The 23610-nt window shown below is 41.9% G+C and overlaps 1 long non-coding RNA gene across 1 annotated transcript; it reads right to left on the bottom strand.

Annotated features, from left to right (window-relative positions):
- Positions 1–18195: 18195 nt before the first annotated feature.
- On the bottom strand, positions 18196–23249 carry LOC145549770 (uncharacterized). Its single transcript, XR_014085617.1, has 2 exons — positions 20915–23249; positions 18196–20811 (listed from the first exon to the last, which is right to left on the bottom strand). It is a non-coding gene; the product is annotated as an uncharacterized LOC145549770 (long non-coding RNA).
- Between the last annotated feature and the right edge of the window lie 361 nt (positions 23250–23610).

Consider the following 23610-nt stretch of genomic DNA (forward strand, 5'->3'; position numbering starts at 1 on the left):
CTTCAGAGTTGCCACGGGCGTCTTTCTGCTCTCGTTGCCCGACTCGTCAGTTCTGGTGGACGACCGGGTCAGATCTGTCAAATTTAGGATGATGTACTCCGCGTGAATTATCCACAGCTTGGAAATTTGTTCCAATAAAAAATGAACACCATCCCTGTGCCTACAATTCACCAAAAAATTGTGAAAATGATCCGCCTGTTGCTTTGGAGCTCCTGGACACGATCATCCCTGCCTATTTTTATTGATGAGCTGCTCAGGTTCTGTGTATTTGTCTCTCGTCCTGTTAAGAGTGTCAAGCTGGTGTTGCGAAACAATTTTCTGTGCAAACAGACAATACAATTTCTTTTCTTATCTTTTAAAATGATGCATATGTTTGCAGTGCTGAGCAATTTGTTAGACTATCAAGTGAAATTCCAATCATATACTTTTCAAAGAGCTCTTCCAGGGAGACGAGAAATGAAAAAAACAAAACGAAACTGAAAAAGTAACTGCATACATTTAGTCAGCTTTCACCAAGCCTGTGCCAGAGACACAATGGGCAATGTTTTAGTGAGTAGGGAGTCGTCTGGGCGCAAGGCAAAATAAAATGAAGGAAGTATGACAATGATTATTCAAAGTTTGGACTTTCATGGGCTGGATCTCACACAGTGTTGTCTGCAAAGCCTCAGGAGTTTCTTTTTACAGGAGACTGAAAGAACTGCAGTCACAGTAGAAAGTAGTTTATACTTTAACACTGACAAAAATGTGCAAGGACTTAAAAAAAACATTTCACTTGTTTTAGGACTTAAAAGCATTTTCATCTTCGTCAGAAAGTCCAATTTCCAGCATCCGAGTCAAGAAAAATGTATACCAAGGCTGTGTATTAAAACAAGTCCAAACCGTTGCACTGGTGTGAAGGTCACCGTGGCAGCGCTGGTGGAGTCGTCGACTCCTCTGACCGCCTGGCTGGTGTGTGGCTGCCTGTCAGTCACTCACCTGCGGGACGGAGGAGCCCACGGCGAGTGGACAAAACCTTCCAGCCAGACGATCCTCTCCATCACTGCCCTCAACACGAGCAAGCGGACAGACGAGAGGGCATGCTGGAGTGTGTCGTCAAGTTCAGGACCCAAGTGTTCCACCAGGGGGGGCTGGTTAAAGGGGAGCAGGGCAGCCGGAGGGCGCCACAGTTGGCTCTGAACGATGGAGAGACATGAATCCACAGTGAAAATAACATCAGGAAAAGAGCAAACTGTTATTTTCAGTGTGATAATTGGAATTCCTTTGATGGATGTCTGCGGCTTATCGTGGAACACACAAAGATGCCAACACATATGTTTGACTCTGTAGTTAATACAATTTAACCAAGAAGACCGAACAGTTGTGGCCGCAAGCTGTCTAATTGAAATCCCATTTAAGTGTTGCTTCTTAATGTCACCCACCATCAAAACAAAACCAAGAGAGGCAGGGACAAGGGAGGTGGTGGGAGAGAGTCTCTCCGTGCATATTTCTTTAAATAAATTTTTTATTCCCCCCCACCCCCCTTTTCCTTTTGCCTCAGAGTAATTTATATATAATATCCTCGAAATACAAAGCAGGAGTTAATATAAGTGCTCTCGCTGTGATGTGATTATTCATTTTGTTGTGTGCTCTTTCTTTTTTTTCCCCTTTTTTAAACTGAAATGGCTGAAAGGAAGCATGAAGCTGCAGGGGTGGTGGGGGGGTCATGCGGCTTCGCACCAGGAGGCTTCCCAGCACCAGCTAATGAGCGCCTTGAACAATATTTGCCTAAACAAATTGAGTTAACTCGCATTTTAATTCCATTTGGCTTTTGACTGAGTTATCGCTGGGTCTTTGTCCTGCTGCAAGAAAACAAACAAAAGAGGGGCACACGACCCCGCCCTCCTCCCCAAAAAAAAGCTACTTTAGTGTTTTGTGAACTGCAAAATGATTCAGTGATTACTGCGCAATGAATGTCAATAAATTGTAGCCAATGGAAATACTCCCTGGCTGCACTGAAACAGTATATGTCACCTTGACAAAGTGGTTAAGTTTGTATTTATTTACTACTTGTCCCTTTCAACTCAATTTAGTCTTTTTATAGTTGGTCATAATGCTTTAGTTTAAGCATCGCTGTTAACTTAGCTTCACTTGCTAACCTGGGTTTGTTTGTTCGTTAGCATTACGTTGCAGTTTACATAGATGATGGATCTGTTTTTTAAAGCTAACACTACTAAACCATTAGGTAAGTATAAATAAATCTTCTGTTATTGTTATACCTATCATCATTTGTCCCATTAGATTCTACACTCAAGATGAACTTCGGGGGTTGTTACATTAACAAAAGAATATGATGTACATTTAACCCAATAATTTCAAACGAAAATGTGATATAACATGTTGGATAAACAAGAATTTCAGCAACTTAACGTTTATGAAATTTAATCATATTGAGATAACATGAGTCATTATAATCAAACTGGTCTTGTGTTAAAAATGACGGTCGAGATCACGCGAGATCATGGGGAATCACACGAGGCCACGCAAGATAATCGTTTTGCGTGCCCAGGAAAACTCCAGCGGCAGTTATGAGAAGACTAAATTTTCCTGGCAGCATATATGCACAATGTTGCTATGTTTGGTCACGTTTCTATGTAATTGATGTACTCAAGTCTGTGGCTAACGTGCTAACGGCGTTTCGCTACCATTTGCACCATTTTTTGCTTGTTCTATTCTTGTGTAAAAAAATTAATTGAGGTGGTGTTGAATTAGAGGATTAAAATTGTTAAACATCTTTGCTCGTTGTTTTCCTCTAGTCTCCCGAATCCGGAGTTCCGCATGTACACAGTGGAAACCACACAGAGAACAACCAGTCGCCATTCAACTTCAGACATATCTAGAGTTTTATTCAGACAATTAAATGCATAGAAAAACAGATCAGCATCACACCCAAATCATCAAGAAGTCCAAACCATAAAACAGACATTAATTACCTGAGAAAAGTAGAAAAGTGAACAAAATGCAAAAATAGGAGAAAAGCAAAGGCAGGAGAAAAACAAAGGTGCCTTTGGGAACTGCTCGTGCGGCCGCAAAACTAAGCAATTTGGCTTGCTGCTGTGAAGTGGAGACTTTTATTAAGAGGTGTATTCCTAATTTTAATATATGCATTGAAGGTGTAGGACACACCTTCTAAACCTCTTAGCAGTTTCAAATTACTTGGATAGGATGGGAGACATATTCAAAAACCAAAGAGAAAGAGAAAGAGAGAGCAAAGGTCACCCTCAAAACAGGATGTTCTCATGCCAGTTACATCTGGAGTCTTCTCCCAGTTCCTCCCTTTCTATACATTTGAACAAAGACCCTAGTTGCCAGAAAGAGATTTATTGTTCACCTAGACCTTGCTCGTTTTCCTGCCTGAGCGATTCCATAATATCCCAAATATTAGTTTTGTTTATCTCTAGATTTTAGTGTTTTTCTTACCTCATAGAAAACACCAAAGAATTTGACCTAGTATGTAAACAGACAGAAGTTATCTCTCCCACCCTGTTTTCCCCATTACTTTTGTTTCTGTGAATTGCCTAGCACAGCATATCTGTTTCCTCTGATAGGAGAAGACATTCTATAGTGAAGGCCGTTTTACAAAACCGTTTGTGATTTTATGTAAGTTAAGAAAATCAGTCGTTATTTTAAATTGAATCATTATCCAAATCTACCTAATTTAAAATCTACTCAAAATATTCAAGCTCTATCTAATATTTCACATGCACCAAGGTCAACTGTTGCTAAAATTAATATAATCAAACTTATGTCCCCAACTATATATAGTTAAATTTAAAAACTAGCATGTTTTAAATTTATTTTCCTAACAGTGGTCATTGCATTTACAAAAAAATAACATGTTGTTTTAACAAAATAATTTGATGTTTCAAAGGCAAACGTGATAAAATCCTGTCACATAAACATAAAATTCAACAACCTAGCATTAATAAAATGTATTCAAGTTGAGATAACGTGATTCAATTTAGTCAGACTGATCTCCCGCCAAAGAGGGTCTAGCGAGATCAGGAGATCACGCGAGATGCTAGCAAGATTACAGAAGATCACGCGACATAACTGTTTTGCGCCTGGGAAAACGTCGAGCGATTTTTCAAGAGAAGAGGGAAGATTCCTGCCGTACATCTAGTTAATTTGAAAAAGGTGAGTGTATCCTAGAGGTGTGCCAATCGATCGGCCACCGATCATAATCGGCCGATTTCCATGAAAAAGTGTATGATCGGTGATCGCCGATCACGGTCTCTTGTTGCTGATCACACAAACAGATCACCTGCATCTCATTTCGCAGCCTGCCTGTGCAGCAGGTCTCCTCTTTCCTTCACTCTGCGCAAAGCGGTGTGGAACTATAATGAACTGAGTGAATGGTGAAGTTTGCGTGTTGCGGCGGAAAATTGAAGCAAGTCAAAATGCATCAACACGACGAATCTAATATGTCATATAAACAATGCCACACTTGACGGGAGTTTAGCTACATCGAGGCTCAGTGCAGTAAAAAAGACATACGGAGGATCAGATAGCAGGTAAAGCAGCGCACAGCTACAAACACTCACCCGGATTAGCATGACGGTCAGAAAGCTAAACAAATAACCTGCAAAATTATTTAAGTCTTCGAGCTGCGATGTAAGACGCTGGTTCTGCTGTCGCTGTTGTACCGCTGCTATGCGCTACAGGTAGTAATATTTCACAGACAGAGCGCCGCTTCTGCTCCACCTGGTAGTGACTCTCACACCGATCCTCTGTTTAAAGCTGCAGCATCTAACTTAAAACATAAATTTTACATATGTATTAAAACTTTCGCTATCCTAAATATGAGACAGATAATCTCTGAAAAAAAAAATCGATCTGTAAGATTATTTGTTCTGCATAATTACTCCGCTCAGTCAGAAACAGTCAATCAGAACTAGCAGTAATCAGCTAGCCGCCATGCTATCAGGAAGTTTTCATTCAGTAACTCAGGATTGTTTATTGTAATGGATCCTGTATTTGCCTATGAATGTTAAGTTTTATACTTGAATTTTTTGGCAATGTTGAGAAGTTTTATTTTGACTCTTTGCATTATTTAGCCGCTTCAGAGGCTCCATATGTTTTCAGTCTGTTAAAGATAGTATTACCAATAGCAGTAGAATTTGCACAATGCCTGTTTTGTTTTTTTCTTGGAAAAAGTTCTTAAAAAGTTTTTGTCTAGGTGAATTTATGGTTCCTTTTCCCATATAATGTAACCAGTAGTGCTTATGATTAAAAAAATAATAATAATTATGTGATCGGTATCGGCAGGAGAAAACCTGATCGGCACATCTCCAGTATTTAATATGTGAATTACAGACATACAGCATCTTCCTAACGTATTCATACCCATGTGTAGTCAGTTTTATGTGGCCAGCCATGTTTTGGTCAAATTACAGTGTTTCCAGATGCTTTAAACATCTCTACAACTTTCACAACATGATACACACATGCACACAGTCGTGTTTTCATCACTTGTGGGGACTTCGTATTGACTTCCATTAACTACAGCCTAACCCTTACCATAATCCTAATCCTATCCCTAACCATTACATACCTAATCCCTACCTTAACCTTTACCATAAACCTAACCACTAATTTTTAATATCTCTTTCTCTTTCTCACTGTTTATTCAATGTCACATGTTGTTTCTATTTTAATTATGTAAAGCACTTTGAAATGCCTTGCTGCTGAAATGTGCTATACAAATAAAATTTGATTGATTGATTGATAACCCAAAAACAACAATTTCCCTCTTGGGGAGCAAGAAAATGTCCCCACAAGGTGCAATGGTCCCCATAACCCCACATTGTAGACAGAAATAGGTTCCCATAAGGATATGAAAACCTGGTACACACACGCACACACACACACACATGTTTGTTTTGCTGTCTTTGTGGAGACTTTCCATTGACTTCCATTCATTTCTACAGCCTAACCCCAACCAAAACTTAATTCACACCTTGGACCTAAACCTTACCCCTGACCCCAAAACAGCATTTCTTCTTTGGGAGCAGTGAGTTCCCACAATGTAGTATGTGCCAGGAAAATGGTTCCCACAATGCATCAAAGACAGAATACACACCTACACACACCCACACACAACAGGCTTTTAGTGGCTTTGATGAACCAGTGATGTCACTCATGCACTATGACATCACTGATGACTCTGATACATCACCCTTTAATACCAAGTTCCACAAAGCAACTCATTTGATCTACATGTCAGAAGACCAAAAATCAGTTTCACATCCCAAATACCTTGGACTTTAGAGCAATCAACGGAAAAAAATGTCTGATGGTAGAGACAAAGATGTGATGGGTGAGCTTGCCAGAATTTTTAAAGAATCATTTGTTGATGATAACATAGGCAGACTGGAGAAGGAAAATCGCGAATTAAAACATATCGTGGAATGTCTTCGATGTAAGCTCGAGCGCTCCAAGTCGAGGGAAAATGCTTGCTGGGAAACAAACCTGCAAGTAAAATACAATATGGCTGCAAATCGAAACAGAGAACTCCGTGCGGAGTATGTGTCGGTTCGTGCAGAACTTGATGACATGGAGCGCGAATACGAAAATACGAGAGATGAGGGGCGTCTTTTAGAAACCGCTCAACAATCTCTCAGAAGAGAACTCCAGGAGATTCTGGTAGATTTGAAGACGACACAGAGGATCATGGATGAGAAATCTGGAGAGCAGGAAAATCTTCATGAAGAACTGAACGTTCTCTGGAGCCTGAATGACTTATGTAGAGAAGATCTCGACACATTAAACAGGCAGAACATGGTTTTGTGGCAGAAAAATGTTCTGCTTAAGTCAAAGATAAGAGAACCAGGAGAGGAGGGCAACCAGGGACGAGGTTCAGCTCTGAGAAAACTAGGTAACTGGGTATGTACCACTTTAAAGACTATGTACCAGTCGGGAACACTGAGGTACTGGGTCCCACCGTGGCTCGTATGATTCCTCTGGTTAGTCTGGAAAACTGCTGCCTTAATTTTACTGGGTTTTTTGAGTCGCTGGCTGGTCCTGAGTCGCTGGCTGTTCCTGAGTCGCTGGCTATTCCTGAGTTGCTGGCTCGTCCTGAGTTGCTGGCTGGCTCTGAATGGCTAGCTGGTCCTGAATGGCTGGCTGGTCATGATTGGCTGCCTGGTGCTAAGTTGCTGGCTCGTCCTGAATTGCTGGCAGTCCCTGAATGGCTGGCTGGTTCTGAATGGCTGGCTGGTCCTGAGTTGCTGGCTGTTCCTGAGTCACTGGCTGTTCCTGAGTCGCTGGCTGGTCCTGAGTTGCTGGCTGGTCCTGAATGGCTGGCTGGTCATGATTGGCTGGCTGGTGTTGAGTTGCTGGCTTGTCCTGAGTTGCTGGCTGGTCCTGAATGGCTGGCTGGTCATGATTGGCTGCCTGGTGCTAAGTTGCTGGCTCGTCCTGAGTCGCTGGCTGGTCCTGAATGGCTGGCTGTTTCTGAGTCGTGGGTTGCTCCTGAATGGCTGGCTATTCCTGAGTCGCTGGCTGGTCTTGAGTTGCTGGCTGGTCCTGAATGGCTGGCTGGTCCTGAGTGGCTGGCTGGTCCTGAGTGGCTGGCTGGTCCTGAGTCGCTGGCTGGTCCTGAATGGCTGGCTGGTCCTGAATGGCTGGCTGGTTCTGAATGGCTGGCTGGTTCTAAATGGCTGGCTGGTCCTGAGTTGCTGGCTGTTCCTGAGTCACTGGCTGTTCCTGAGTCGCTGGCTGGTCCTGAGTCACTGGCTGGTCCTGAATGGCTGGCTGTTCCTGAGTCGCTGGCTGTTCCTGAATGGCTGGCTGGTCCTGAGTCGCTGGCTGTTCCTGAATGGCTGGCGGGTCCTGAGTCGCTGGCTGTTCCTGAATGGCTGGCTGGTCCTGAGTCGCCGCCTGTTCCTGAGTTGCTAGCTGTTCCTGAGTCGCTGGCTGTTCCTGAGTTGCTGGCTGGTCCTGAGTCGCTGGCTGTTCCTGAATGGCTGGCGGGTCCTGAGTCGCTGGCTGTTCCTGAATGGCTGGCTGGTCCTGGGTCGCCACCTGTTCCTGAGTTGCTGGCTGTTCCTGAGTCGCTGGCTGTTCCTGAGTTGCTGGCTTGTCCTGAGTCGCTGGCTGTTCCTGAATAGCTGGCTGGTCCTGAGTCGCTGGCTGTTCCTGAATGGCTGGCGGGTCCTGAGTCGCTGGCTGTTCCTGAATGGCTGGCTGGTCCTGAGTCGCCGCCTGTTCCTGAGTCGCTAGCTGTTCCTGAGTTGCTGGCTGTTCCTGAGTTGCTGGCTGGTCCTGAGTCGCTGGCTGTTCCTGATTGGCTGGCTGGTCCTGAGTGGCTGGCTGGTCCTGAGTCGCTGGCTGTTCCTGAGTTGCTGGCTGGTCCTGAATGGCTGGCTGTTCCTGAACGGCTGGCTGTTCCTGAGTCACTGGCTGGTCCTGAATGGCTGGCTGGTCATGATTGGCTGTCTGGTCCTGAGTTGCTGGCTCGTCCTGAGTCGCTGGCTGGTCCTGAGTCGCTGGCTGGTCCTGAGTCTCTGGCTGTTCCTGAGTCGGTGGCTTTTCCTGAGTCGCTGGCTGGTCCTGAATGGCTGGCAGTTCCACAATGGCTGGCTGGTTCTGAATGAGTCGCTCGCTGTTCCTGAATGGCTGGCTGTTCCTGAGTCGCTGGCTGGTCCGGAATGGCTGGCTGTTCCTGAGTCGCTGGCTGTTCCTGAATGGCTGGCTGTTCCTGAGTCGCTGGCTGGTCCGGAATGGCTGGCTGTTCCTGAGTCGCTGGCTGGTCCTGAGTTGCTGGCTGGTTCTGAATGGCTGGCTGGTCCTGAATGGCTGGCTGGTCCTGAATGGCTGGCATTCCTGAATGCCTGGCAGTTCCTGATTCGCTGGCTGTTCACTAAATCTCACTAAACTGCACACACTAACTGTATTTATCGGCTGATCATAATCGGCCGATTTCCGTGAAAAAGTGTATGATCGGTGATCGCCGATCACGGTCTCTTGTTGCCGATCACACAAACCGATCACCTGCTTCTCATTTCGCAGCCTGCCTGTTCAGCTGGTCTCCTCTTTCCTTCACAATGCGCAAACGCGCAGCAACACATCCTAAGCGATGTGGAACTATAACGCACTGAATGAATGGGGAAGTTTGCGTGTTGCTGCGGAAAATTGAAGCACGTCAAAATGCATCGACACGACGAATCTAATATGGCATATAAACAATGCCATACTTGATGGAGTTTGGCTACATCAAGGCTCACTGCAGTAAAAAATAGACATATGGCGGATAAGATAGCAGGTAAAGCAGCACACAGCTACAAACACTCACCCGGATTAGCATGACGGTCAGAAAGCTAAACAAATAACCCGCAAAATTATTTAAGTCTTTGAGCTGCAACGTGGTTCTGGTCTCGCCGTTGAACTGCTGCTACGCGCTACATGTAGTGATATTTGACTGACGGAGAGCCGCTGTTGCTCCACATGGTAGTGACTCTCACACCGATCCTCTGTTTAAAGCTGCAGCATCTAACTTAAAAAAATACATTTTAACTTTCGCTGTCCTAAAATGAGACAGATAATGTCTAAAAAAATTACCGATCTCCTCCCTGTTCTGCATAATTACTCCGCTCAGTCAGAAACAGCCAATCAGAACTAGCAGTAATCAGCTAGCTGCTGAATGAATTTTACTGAAAATTCACAGTAAAATGAATTTTTATTCATTTTACTGAATGAAAATGAAGTTTTCATTCAGTAACTCTAAATTGTTTATTGTAATGGAACCTGTATTTGCCTTTGAATATTAAGTTTTATACTTGAATTTTTTTGGCAATGTTGAGAAGTTTTATTTTGGCTCTTTGCATTATTTAGCCTCTTCAGAGCCTTCATATGTTATCAGTCTGTTAAAGATAGTATTACTGATAGCAGTACAATTTGCACAATGTCTGTTTTGTTTAGTTTTCTTCTTGGAAAAAGTTTTTGTCTAAATTAAGGTGAATTCATGGCTCCTTTTTCCACATAATGTAACCAGTAGTGTTTATGATTTTAAAAAATAAAAATCATGTGATCGGTATCGTTGATCGGTATCGTTGATCGGCCCTCATGGGTGATTGGTATCGGTAGGAAAAATCCTGATCGGCATATCTCCAGTGTATACAGAAACTATTCTTGAGATAAGTATGTGTAACCCCTCAGGTTTTATGTATGTATATATAACTCTTCTTAAATACAATGCATTGTGGACCTTCTCGCCTTAAGCAGTGATGATCGCCATTTACTTAACCGGGTTAATGTTTACACTCACATATTGGAGGCTTTACACACTGTAAAAGTCCTTAACATTATAATACACACAAGTTTTTTCAGTTAGCTTAAAAACACGCAGTAAATGTAGCGTTTGTTAATAACTGTTATTTACTACCGCCAGTAAATGTATTGTTTTTTACTTGTCTCTACCTTACTGGTCAGTCAAGGGCAAAATCAAGTCTAAGCAATTTGATTGGCTGTGATGGACTGGGGCGAGAACAGCACTGGAGGTGTAAGTGCCCGCTGCTACGTACTGGCAGTCGGCTGGTGGCCATTAATGGACCTTACCACAGGGCCCGCCTTTCATTGGCTAATGCCCATTTTACGTCACAGCCCAGCTATCACGTGGGTTACCGGCTCACAAACTCATGCTAATATACATTGTGGACTACCAGACCGACAGAAAGTTTTTGCGTCAGGACTCGAAAAAAAATGGTTCTCCGTCAGTGGGGTACCTGTACAGGCGATGTCAGGTATCCTGATTGTGTTTGTGGAACTAAAATTCACAGATTTCCAAAATCTGAAATGGAAAGCCTTGCTTGGATCAAAGCTTGTGCACGACCGCATTTGCAGCTCAACCGTCGTAGGATCAATAAGAACAAAGTGTCTGCTGGCGTAAGTATTATTGCTTTGCTTTCTTTGTGTTTAGTGAATGAAAAAAATAGTCAATAATAAACACATCCATTATGAAAACCTTTTAGCCAAGTACAGCATAATGGCAGTAACAATACAACTTCTACACCTTGAAGCCTGTCTGTTACAGTCTTACGTTAGCTGAACAGATCAATATGCAATGTGTACCGTATCTGACATACATTAAAGATTTTATTTCACCTGAAAAGGCATTTTACTAAACTGTAATCGTGTTAGCCACGCTAGCTTTTACTAAACTGTAATCGTGTTAGCCACGCTAGCACCGAGTGTATAAGTCCTAGGCACATTTGAACCCTCTAAACCATGAATGCCCGACTTACCCAGCCTTGCGAGAACAATAGCCATCAGTGATCTTGTCCACAGCTATATTTATGCTGAGGGTCTGAGGATCTGCTGTTTTCCTCATCGACTGGTAGCATTTAGCTGCAACTCGCACAATGTTAGAGGCATTGCGTGGCTAAAACATCTTGATGTCGTCCAAAAAAGATGACATGAACTTGTTGGTTCCCTTGTCCATTGTCGTGGCTGATATTTTGTGAAAATCCGGCAGAAATGCTAAACTAATCGACTCAGAAATACTCTGCAGAGTCAGTTGAAATGAAAAATCCCATAGAAGCTAAGCTCTGCAAGGTGGTTAATGTGAGACATGAAGTCACGTGGGACTTTTGAGGGGCGTTTCTGGGCGGAGCTTGGTAAGGTCCATGGACAAGGTTGGTTCTATACTGCTGGACTGTTATATTTTAGCTAACCAGTTGGAGCTACGAACTTTTTCCTGGCCGTTTTGCCTGTTTTTTGGAGCCACAGAACCAGACCACGCTCAACGTTATGCTTGAATTTTGGAGCTGCAGACCCAAACCACGCCCGTGAACCGGAAAGGACTATTAAAACGGAGTTGGAGAAGTTTTATTGCTGTTCGTTCAAGACTGGTAATCCATGGTGGGGTGAGTAACCCTTTCCTCGTGGTGGTTCTGGAGCCGCCATCTTTGGAACTGCTATCCCGAGGACGAATGCTAACTGAGTCCCTTCAGGCCTGCAACGTCGGTAAAGCTAACAGACTGCTTTACTAATTTCAGAGACTGAATAGTGTGGTTGGTGCATTCAGTTTGCCAGCCTTGCTTGCTTGTTTTTTATGTATATAATCTGTTTAAAGGGTTGTTTTGTACAGTTCTTATACAGCGCAGTTGCACTAAACCTATTTCCATATTCGGTAATCTTCTTTGATTCACTTATTTCCTCCAACTAATAAAAACATGTTCCGTCGTTTCTACAGTATTGCACCAATTACATAAACCAATAAGATATTTCCCGTCTCATAGAGAGTGGCTATGGGAGGGGCTGGCACAACATTTCCTGTTTAAATTGATTTATAACGTCACTGATCGCATCACTAAACCAAAATGGAAGGTTTTCTTTTGGTATTGCATTGTTTATTCTCTTTAAAGTAACCCTTTGAATTTCCCCATAATAAATGTTTTATTTTGCATACATTTTCATTTTGTATCTGGGTCTGTAAATTAAATTAATAACCTTATTCTTGTTTCTTTGTTTTTATTTTGTTGTTTTGCTTGACCTGCGTGTTCTAATAGCCTAATGAAGTTCCTGCACAACACCAAGTCCAGTCAAATCAAAAGTAGTGAGAGCAGATCCGCAGCTCAAATCAGATCTTGAATTTTCTGCTCCAATTCTGACCAGTATTGATGCATCTAAAAGTTGCATGACACCAGCTGTCGAGGATTGGACTTGAACACCCACGATGGATGAGCTGTGCCGCCAACCAGCAGCAGGATTTTTCTAACAAGAGCTAGAAATCATTTCCAATTGGAAAAGCAAAAAGTTGAGATGTGTCCCTCCCTCCCTGCAAGGTTGATATTGCAAATAAGAATTTACTCTGAACAGCTCACATGGCTAAAAGTACATTTCATTTTAATCCGTGTCATTTCCTTTCAAAACAAAATGACGAATTAAGACGCAACACTGACATCAGTCCGGCACCGCTTGCTGCTTTCCTGCACTGTCGTCATGGTTTCTAAAAGCTCACAGCCGCGTTGGATATTCTCCACTTGTGATTTATAAATGGTACACGGCAGCTAATAAACAGCCAGTTAAGTTACAAGTTCATCTTTTTTTTTCCCTGCAACCTGGTTTCAATCCACACCACAGTCTTTAAGATTTCGATCACGAGCCTCGGCGCTCTGATGTATCATAATATCTCCGTTTAGGGTTTGCATCTGGAATTAGGGCGGGCGGCGATGATATATCCCTTTTAATTGGTTTTCACCTCAACAAGTCGAGCTTCACCTCACTACGCACGTGGACCGACTGCGGCTGCTGACAGTGAGACACATTCGTCCTGACGGAGAGGCGCGCTGCTCCGCTAATGCATATTTAATTTTGTGAGCCGCAGCTATACGCTGGAATATTTCAATTACTTGCGTGAGACTTTTCCTGCGAGGAACAGCCCTCCGTTTAATTTGATCGTGTATAATTACTGTAAAAATGAATTTTTAATTGTTATGGCCCGTCTTTAAAATAAATTGGTACATATCTCCTTGCTACCAGTGAAGGTGTCTTCTTTCATGCCAGGGAGAAAAAAAAAAAAAAAAAGAAAAGAAGAGAGACTCCAATCAGAGTATATTTGGCTAAATTAGGAGAATTGAAGTCAGACTAGGTAACCGTGTGAGAGCAGGTCATGAAGACAGAGAGATCTTATTAACCCATTTTTACAAAAGAAGAGCCAAACCTTGGAAAACTCATCACAGAGGGGCCGCCGCTTGCGTTGAGGCAATTTGAATGTGAAAACAAGACCGCTAACCTTTTTTTGTTACATCGGCATCAGGCGGCGCTTCCAGATAAATCCTAACGAGCTACATTGTTCCTCCATCCAGACTTTGTTACGGGGATATTATTGGGCGTCACTGTAGCCGTATTATCTGCCACGTTTTTTTTACAGCTGGCTGCCTGTTCCTGCTCTCAAAGAACACCGGCACCTGGGTTTTTTGTTGTTCACCGTGAACCCCTCTCCCAAAAAAAAAAAAAAACAAAAAAAAAATGAAATATGCATCACTCTCGCTCCTCTGCCTCTCTTTCCCCATCGGTGGCTTCTGTTGTCCGAGTGGATCCGGCGGGTTCCGCTGGGGTGGAGATGAGCTTCGCCTATTCGAAAATCGGGAGACACAGCCGCCTCATAATTAGATTTGCTTTCTGTGTGGCGCCGGTCCCTTCAATCTAATCTATTTATGCATTCCCTCTTTCAGGCCTCATTGAGATTCTATCGCCTTGTATTTGTACCCTGCCTGTCAAAACTGCCTTCTTTTCTTCACAATTTTGGGCTCATTTCACTGGCGGAGATGGGCGATGATTGCCCGCTGGTCTCATCGCGAATGCAATGTGCTGGAACTTAAGAGGCTTCTGTGTTCTCTTTAAAAGGTGGCTCTGCTTGTGTGTGTGTGTGTGTGTGTGTGTGTGTGTGTGTGTGTGTGTGTGTGTGTGTGTGTGTGTGTGTGTGTGTGTGTGTGTGTGTGTGTGTGTGAGGATGACACATAGGCCGTGGGATGTGTTTGTGTGTGCTCATGTTCTTCGGTCTCTCTCATATTGATGTGGATGTCAATAAATACTCTGTATATATTGGTGTGTGTGTGTGTGTGTTGCAGAGGTGTAGGACTGTGAAGCCAATAGGGAAGAGAGAGAGGGAGAGAGGGAGGGAGGGCTGGAGTGTTAAAGTAAGATTAACTTTATTGATCCATGAGAGACAGAAGTGGTTATTGTAGCCACAAACACCAGGCTACGGTTGAAAATGCAGGAAGGTGAAGATGAAGATGTGTGTGATTCTCACTGGAGCCACGTTTCAGCCCCGTGGCTTAAATCAGATCTCAAATTTGCAGACTTGTCTCGTTCCTGGAATGCTAATGTGCTCAAGTTGTCAGGTCCAATTTTTTGCTCTGAAGGTAGTCTCTGGTCAGGGGGAGTCTGCGTTGCCGCTCACACCTTTTGTAGTCTATTAATAAAAGGTAAAGTGAAAGGATTTAACGCAAGACGGGGAATGTAAGGGCAAGAAGACCCTGCTCACATGGGAATCAATAGAAAGGTTTTCGAACACATGCAGAGGTTCTAAAAAGTGAGATGATTTTTCTGATTTCTTTATACACTGTTTCAAAACTTTACTTTAGCTAAGTGAAATATGCTAATACTGAAATATAATTTTATTTGATGGCTACATAGTTTCGGGATCATTTTGCTGCCAAAATTGAAGCTCTATTATTATTCCCAACAACTCTGATTAGAAAAACATCTCCACAGCATGATGCCACCACCACCGTGTTTTACAGTGGTGGTGTGTTGGTCAGGATGATGTACAGTGTTAGTTTTTTTTTACCATATAGTGTTTTGTATACCAGCTAAAATATTTCATTTTCAGTATCACAGGATCAAGTCCAGCCAAGTCAAATTTATTTGCAGAGCACGTTTCAGCAACCAGGAAGTTAGAAGTGCTTTACACTGTAAAAACATAATTCACTAACTAATTGTGAAGCAAACAATAAACATTACATTCTGTCAAATGCCATCATCAAACAAGCAAATATTTCAATCGATGATGAATTTATTCATCAATGTTGGGATTATTATGAAACATAGGCAGCTCTAATCAGGTGAATTTTTTATCTTGATTTAAATGAACACTGTTTCAACGTCTTGGCCGTTTTCTGGAAGTTTGTTCCAGATTTATGGTGGGTAGTAAATTGAAAGGTTGTGTTTATTCCAACCTTTTCAATACACTTTCTTTCAGTGTAGGGGATTCTTTTTTTTTTTTTTTACTATTAAAAAAAAAGTGTTGAATGTGACAAAATTTGGAAAAGCTTAAGCTCTACAAGTACCTCATGTCTTGGAAATGTTCACAGTTTCTCTCTTTCTGTCTTTCATCTTTGTAGTTGTGCCTCTAAAAGAAGAGCTACCAACTGAGCCTGGAAAAGAGTTGAATTTTGTTTCTTTAAAAAAACACTTGGAAGTGTTGTACAGAGAAAGAGACACTGAATGGACCTCTTTCAGCTGAAATCACTGTGTTTTTAAACCAGGTAAACCAGAACGCTTGAATTGAACCAGACTGCCACATCAGCCATTAAGTGCAGTTATTCTGAGATACAGAATGGTTGTAGCAAGCGTTGAAAAGCCTGGGGAAAAAAAAAATAAAACGTGGTTCTTAATGCTGTTAGGGGAAATTACAAGTTTATACAATCTCAGACAGCACATTACTCTTTTTGGCCTTCCCAGCTTCAAAGCTTTCCCCCTATCACCCAGTTTATGTGAGGGGACACAAACATAAGGTAATCACATACTTGGCAGTAAGTGCAACCATTATTCAAATTTTAATGCATGGAAGTGAGTCCTTAGATGTCAAATGATCCAGAGGAGAAACATGTCAACACAGATGTAATATTTTTAAGTTTGAATATTTGTTCTCTGACTGCTGTGTGTTCTAAAGTGCTGAAAGGCAAATGATAAAAAACTAATTATGGACTTATTTTGTAAGTTGGATTAAACTATCTTTTTATTTGCAAATAAGAAAAGGGGGAAAAATCAAAACTAAGATATTTTCAAGCTTTTTGTTTGATTTTCTTTCAGGAATTTCTCTTTTTTTCCTGAAAGGAGGGCAGAAAGATAAGACAAAAATTTTGTCGACAAAATCTGACCAGACCATTACATACAGTAATATACAGACCATACATCTTTCCCACAATGAAACATTTATGTTTTTGTTTTTTTTATTTCAGAAAAAGATTGTGTTATATGGGGTGCACAGTGGCACAGTTGGTAATAAGGAAATAAGTGAATCAAAGAAGATTACCGAATATGGAAATAGGTTTTAATAGGGAATTGACATGGGCTGCACAGTGGTGCAGTTGGTAGAGCTGTTGCCTTGCAGCAAGAAGGTTCTGGGTTCGATTCCCGGCCCCGGTCTTTCTGCATGGAGTTTGCATGTTCTCCCTGTGCATGCGTGGGTTTTCTCTGGGTACTCCGGTTTCCTCCCACAGTCCAAAAACATGACTGTCAGGTTAATTGGCCTCTCCAAATTGTCCCTAGGTGTGAGTGTGTGTGCATGGTTGTGTGTCTCTGTGTTGCCCTGCGACAGACTGGCGACTTGTCCAAGGTGTACCCCGCCTCTCGCCCGGAACGTTAGCTGGAGATAGGCACCAGCGCCCCCCCCCCCCCCAACCCCACCAAGGGACAAGGGTGTTAAGAAAATGGATGGATCGATGGTTTTGTTATGCCTGGAAAGGCAAGTGGAAAAAAAGTTTTTTGAGAGGTTAATTTACTGTAAAGCCCTTTAGATTGAATATTTCTGCGCAAATAAACTTGCCTTTATTGCCTTGTGTTGAATTTTTGCTATTATTTTGTGTTCACAACAAGACAGGGAAGGACGTATAGGTTATACAACGTCTCATCACATAATCTGTTGACTATAGAATAACAGCTAACTGGGATGACATGGGGTAATCTGAACCTAAATACCAGCAGCCAGGGTGTCCCGAGCTGATACTGATATCGGAAATCTGTCCGATATCCATCCAAAAAAATTGAGTTTCGGATTACGTTGACCTAAATCTAAAATCTCAGATTGAAGCACTCAGCATCTCTGTTCAGCAGAATAGAGATGATTCATGCAGACATATTGATTATTAATAAGTGGGTCATTTGTTGTCGAGTAATTTCACTTGATTGAGCCTTTTCTGACATTCCACACTATAAAATAAGTAGTAAAAATATGATTTGTGCCGACATCGTGTCGAAGGTGAAAGGTTGAATTTAGACACACGTACCAGCAGCATTGTGTCAATTTCTCCTCTGTTTCTGAGGTTCATCATGAGGCACTATTACTATTATTCTGACGCCTGTGGCCAGGTGTTACCACTGTGCTTGTGTAACCCATAGCACAATTGAATGGAAGCAGCTGAAAGTCTCACTTTTTTCTCGCAATCACCTTTTCACTCATGATGGTTTAAATACAGCTGTCAAAATATGATCCACTCAAACTCTAGAAGTTTGAGTGGATCATATTTAAATTTGGTAAATCAGCACGCAGTCAGTTTAAGCTTTGCTCAGAATGTGATTGATGCTGAGCAGGGAGGTTAATATACTGCAATACAACCAGAAAGATATCACAATAAAACACTCTTCTTCTTCTGGAGAAAACATAAACACTGGAGTTGATAATCGAGAGTGAAATGATATAAATAGCCTGGATACACTGGTTATTGATTTATTCAATGAAATGATCTGGGGCACAAGAAAGCAAAGATCATTCTGAACAAGTATTCTGGCGAAAGAAATGAATGATTTTTGAAACGCTGTGTTAGTGCATTCAAGTGGTAGAAAGATTAAACACAACCTTCATAGATTACAGATAGTTTGAGCTTCAACTGGCACCAGCCCCTTTAAAGCCAATCCACTTTCTCTGTACAATATAATTAAATAAAAAAATAATAGCACTTGCATAAAATTTGAGGAAAATATTATACTCCGTGAAGACTTTGAGTCACCCTCATCTTTATTCATCTTCAGCCAGGCTCCTCTTTCTTGTAACGAGCAGCACTGATCCTGATCAATAGTTCTCCGGGCTTTCCAAAACTCTTTCAGAGTTTTTCTTTGGACATTTTCTGTTTAATCGCTCATTTTCAGCCGCGTCCTTCTATCTGATGCTGCGACGTTCAATGTGTCCTCAAGAAACTCTGAGGAAACCAGAGAAGTGGAGGGGAAAATAGGAAGTGTCAGGTCTAAAACGCTATCTAAAATAGATGAATAGAAACTGTAAAGCCTGTCCTTAAGAAATGCTGGTAAGAAAAAGAAAAAAAAACTGACACAGGGTTGCAGCTTATATGTTGCTAAATTGCCAGCTAACAGTTCTCCGGGGTCATCTCGTTTGTCAAAGAAATCTGGATGTAAAGATTTCATTTTTGTGGTTCATCTTTAATTAAGTTAGTGGTATGAGGACTGTTTTTTTCTACAACAGTCACTATTAAATTAGCCTCTGGGTTTGCAAGTGAGGCTGATAACATTGGATTTGCAACTGTTGGATTTGCAAGTTTTAATTTGTCAGAGTGATTTTCGCAAAGCTGAAAAACTGATTACTGCTTTGTCGAAATATATTGTGGTTATACACTTACCATGGACGTAAAATAGTTTAAACAACATATTCTTACGCTGTGTTGCAGAATTATTTAACATTTTGTGTTTTTCGTTTTTAGCCAAAACCTTCAAGTCTGGTCCCGTTTGACTGGAACGCCTTTCTTTCTTACACCATCAATGGCTTTCTTCTTTTCAAGATATTGACCACCTCATACATAAATAAATACATTTCACATGATTTTGTTACAGGTTAATACATAGCTGTCTGCTTGTTTGTCTTTTTAGACCAAATTTTACTCAGCAAAATAGGCAAAACTATTCATAACCCTTAATTTTTAACATTTTTACTTCCACAGAGTGTCTATTTCGTACAGGGATTTTTCTTAATAGTCCAAGACAAAAGTTACATATAGGAAAAAGAAAAAGAAAACATATTTTTTAAAGGGTTTTGTCATGATGTATGTAAAGGAGCCTCTCCAGAAAACAGCTGGAGAGGTTGTTTAGTAACAAAACAAGGTTAAGTTACTGAGGAAAATCACTGGAGGAATAGGGCATGGCAGAGTAGCAGATAGGGTAATGGAAGAATCCAGCAAAAACAAAAATATTAAAAACAGAGAGCTTATATGCTGAGGGCAGGGGTTGGAAAAAAACTGATAAACTAATAATCAGAGGCAATGAAGAAAGAAGAACAAAATGGGAGAATGAGACAGGTCTTGGAGAACCAACTTCAAATTTACAGAGAACACGTAAACTGAGAAAGTAAGGACAAAGGAATGAACCTGTACGGCAACACCATTCTAGCAATAATGAAGAGAAGTGATGACAAATAGAAACATGCTTAAAACTGAGACAAAACCAAAACACCTGTGGATTGTAACAGGTTTTTACATACAAGAACTCTTGACGTCTTCATGCTACTCTTCCATGAAGATCAGATTTGTGCGGTCTACAATCAATAGTTGTTCTTTTGACAAATGTTCCCACCTGAGCTTTGGGTCTGTGCAATTTCTCAAACTTACCTTTACCCAATTGGTTGCTTCTCTGATTAATGCTCTCCTCTCTTCTAAACGTATCACAGTTGTGCTATTGTGTAGTTCCACTATTATCTTTCCTTTTGCAGACAATAGCTTGAATATAGCTCTCTGAGGTCTGTAGAGCTTGTATTATTTCAGAACGCTGCACTAAAACTGCCTATGGTGAGCCTAGCTAGCCGCAACGTTAGGTGCACTAACCTCTAGTTGGCAGATGCTTAATCACTAACCTCATAAAAAATTTGCAGACGCCAACCATTAAGAAAACAGCTTGTGCCACACATCTTCGTCTCCGTCCGGCTGATGACTTACTGTAAAATTTGAACTTAAAAATTGAACATTTAAGTTTTCAATTGTAAGCAGAAAACTTTCATCTTGAAATTGTAAGTTGAAAAGCATATAATGGGACATGATCCAAGTCACGGAAATGGGTAACATTTTATGGCAGTAACAGGTTTAAAAAAGCTCAAAGACGGCAGCCATCTTGAAACATGGCCGTCATCCTGAACTTCCAAGTTGTTCATGGGAAATATGAAAAACATAGGACGTGAGGGTTGCAATTTAATTTATCTTTTTTTTTGCTTGTACCCACATTTGAAAGACTTTTACAGTAATATGCTGCACTGTGAAAACTAAGAGTAAAATAATATAAGAAGAGTTTTTTATCCACAGCGAGGAGAAGGAGGGCAGAGGCTGGGTTATTCTTTGGAAGTGAAAAAGAAGAAGGAGGTGGGTAGAGAGAGCAGAGATAAGGTTCATTAGAGGAGGTACCCGGGAACAAAGCATAATCTCCGTTTTAACCTTACCTTTAGACGAAGGCCACAGTTGCTGCTGTGATAAAGGACTAGTACAGCCCTCAGGTATGCGCAGCATACTGATTAATCCCTTACTATTGTTATCAGGAGATGTTGGCTAATGCTGCGATGGGGAACGGCTCTTCTGCTGCCAAGGAGCACATTTTTCTCCCTATACCCTTTCTGTTCCTCGCGCTCTTTTTCACCGTCTGGGTCTATCCATCTTTCCTTTCACGTTGAGTGGAGAATAGCTGCCCGGGGCTTTTGATGGCATAAAGGGGCGTCTGTGTTTTGATAAGTATTGATATCAATCTTTTTAAATCTGAATTTAATGGCCCGATATGCCCGGACCGTGGACATTTGTCTTTCCAATTCTCATATGAGGAATCATGTTAAGTAGGCTTCCTGAATTAGCATTAACTCATTTTTGACAGGAGGTGGCTCGCATGCCGCACGGCGCCAAACAGCGCGGCGCGTTCGTTTTGTTTCGTCTTCGTTTCGGCGTCTCCCAAATGCGCACCGTCGGAGCAGGAGGCACGTCCTTTGTGAAGAAACCAGTCGAGGAAGGTGATGAAGCAAAAGCAATAAGATGAGTGAAAGAGGAAGGGTTTAAAAGAGAGGGAAAAAATACACAAAGGAAGGGGGAAAAATCCAATAGGAAGAGAAACCGAGGCACAGCAGGAGTTCATGCCAACCTCCTGTGCTCCTTCTCCTCCTCCTCCTCCTTCTCCTCCACCTCTGGCTCTTCTTCCTCTTCGCTTCCCCTCAGCCTGCCTCCCTTGATGGATTGGCCCGTCGGTTAGAAATAATTAGGATGAGCTGTACTCTGGTCTTCCTGAATGCAGCGTTACAGGGGAACAGGGTCAAGCTTTGAAAAGCAGCTCTCCACTCCGCCTTTACGTTTCTATAAGCAGAGGGGGGCTTGTACATTAAATCACATCATTCCATTTGCTCTCGTTCGGCTCATACACATAAATATTGCAGTTATGGGCTGAGGATTTAAGCCTCCGCCGCTCCCTGGAACTGCAAAGATGACTTGAAATACTTGTGCATTAATTTTTGAATTCGTGTCCGCTTGTTTGTGCCAAATTATAAAACCATCAGTGTTGCAGCACAGTCGTTGAGCCGCCACATCTCCCTCCTCCTCCCCCCCACTCTGATCTGATCTGCGGTTTCAAATTCAGCTCGTCCTCCTGTCCGCGTCCACGCGCCGGATCCCTCTGAGCCTCTGCCACATGATTGGCTGATAAGATATGTGCTTTAACAAGCCGTCGAACAGGTGCGCAACTCCTGTCACATAGTAAATTACAGAGCCTGGGGGCCACAATCGCGCATGCGTCCTCCCCTCCCGTCTCTGGCTCCGTCTCATCACTATGGAGAGAGTCGCTCGCTCTTCGGCAGATGCTCGTGTCCACCGGAGGCCGACACTCAATTCTGCGGATTGCTGATTAAATCCATTGTCGTACTTGCGCGCCTCAAGTGTGCGCTGTTTATTAAACTGCGTCATACCTGTGTGACTCGCGAGGTGCGTTGAATGTAGAACAGAAAAAGATGAAGGTGGGTGTGAGATATCCGAGTCAACCCTGCTCAGCAAATCCTGTTTGTTCTCGGCTTGTTTGCTTTACAACCACGTGACTTAAAGGAACAGCGCAAAAACACCAATCAAGAGATTCATACTACAACTGATTGTTTGTTTTTTTTTTCTTGTTTTGTTTTGGGTTTTTTAATAAAGGGCTTAATATGAAAATGCATCCAACCGCCAGAATAAAACTCGGTTAGGATGTACGGAATCCTCTATGGGACATGGGATTTTTTATTTTCTTATACAGTTACCTCGCGAGACTTTCGCGTTCTCTCGCAATCCTGTAGCAATCAGTTCATGGGGCATAATTGAATACTGTAAGCATTTCTTACGGTGGCCATCGTAGTTTCGGCTGTTATATAAATTTTTCGTGAGGTTTTTCCATGCATCTTAATATCTCGTGAAATATCTGAAGTTTTACATATTTTTCTTTAGGACAGAAATACACCACAAACCTATGAAATAAACGGAAACTTTCCGTAAGGGAAGACATAAAAATACATCCAAACTATTTGGACTATTTCTGAGTTATCGCGGGGTAAATCAGTCATCTGAAAGTTTTGATTGTGTCTCTATTGTGTTGGTAGTCTGAATGGTTTAAATGACCGTTTCCATCCCAACCTCAAACAAACAGACGTAAACATGCAGTGAATAAATCGATTTTCAATCAGTGTTTTGCACCAAAGAGTTAAGAATAAACACGTTTTCGCAGAGGCTCTTTATACCTGCACATATTTGAATTTTTAAATTGACATTTGTGACTGCATACAAAATAGACCAGCAAATGTTGCAGTAAGCATATTGCGAGGGAATGCAAAACTTACTGCAAGGTAGTGCAAAAGTTTTGAGAGGGAACGAAAAACAAATTCCCCATGTCTCTCAGAGGGCTCCGTAAGAATGCACTATAAAAACAAAATTTTACCAAACATTTTGCAAAAATCTTAATACACTTGAAAACAAAAGTAACATTTCAGCAAGATGTAGGAGTTTCTTTTAACCCTTTCATTTCATGAATTATGATCCTTTATGTCAGAATTTTTTCCATTTTGTTTATTTTCTTAAGGCATAAAATAGGTGGGAAAACAAATCAAACAAATCAGTTGTAATTTTCTCCTAATGCAAAGTT

This window comes from Poecilia reticulata, chromosome 21, assembly GCF_904066995.2.
Source record: "Poecilia reticulata chromosome 21, P_reticulata-male-v2, whole genome shotgun sequence".
In the NCBI taxonomy this organism is placed as follows: Eukaryota; Metazoa; Chordata; class Actinopteri; order Cyprinodontiformes; family Poeciliidae; genus Poecilia; species Poecilia reticulata.